This window comes from Chrysochloris asiatica, unplaced genomic scaffold, assembly GCF_000296735.1.
Source record: "Chrysochloris asiatica unplaced genomic scaffold, ChrAsi1.0 scaffold00032, whole genome shotgun sequence".
Taxonomy (NCBI): domain Eukaryota; kingdom Metazoa; phylum Chordata; class Mammalia; order Afrosoricida; family Chrysochloridae; genus Chrysochloris; species Chrysochloris asiatica.
This window is the reverse complement of record NW_006408550.1, coordinates 15755585-15756394: the sequence shown is the minus strand read 5'-3', so window position 1 is coordinate 15756394 and position 810 is coordinate 15755585.

The following is an 810-nucleotide window of genomic DNA, read 5'->3' as shown; positions in this document are numbered from 1 at the left end:
TCTTCCATATTTCATGGCATAGAATAGTAACTGCTTTCAGTAGTGTGTTAGGTTGTTGAAATTTCAATTGGCATCTCATCAATTCTTGGAGGCTTGTTTTAGGTAATGCCTTCAGTGCAAGTTGGATTTACAATACCATCTATTCTTCATCTTATGTTACCTTCTGAAATAACAGCATGTCAACTAATTCTTTTAGGTCAGTAGCTGTATTCATTCCATCTACTTTCCATATTTCCTGAATAGTTAAATATTTTGCCCATTGTTGTTGTTGTTGTTAGGTACCATTGAGTCGGTAGTGACTTATAGCAACCCTATGTACAACAGAACAAAATACTGCATGGTCCTGGACCAACCTCACAATTGTTGCAAGGCTTGAGCCCACTGATTGATGTTACAATTTTGCGGATCCATCTCAATGGGCATCTTCCTCATTTTCTCTGATCCTCCACCTTCCCAAACTTGATCTCCTTCTCCAACGACTGGTCCCTCCTGAAAATATGTCCGAAGTATGAGAGATTAAGTCTGATTATCCTGGCTTCCAAGGATGACTCTGGCTGTTCTTCTTCCAACACAAATCTGTTCTTTTGGCAGCCCATGGCACTTTCTATATTCCCCTCCAACAACATAAGTCAAAGGCATCAATTCTTCTATGTTCTCCCTTATACACTGTCCAGCTTTCACATGCATATGAGGTTATTGAAAATACCTCATATGCATATGAATACCATGGCTTGGGTCAGGCGCACCTTAGTTCTCAAGCTGACATCTTTGCTCTTCAACACTTTAAAAAGGTCTTGTGCAACAGATTTG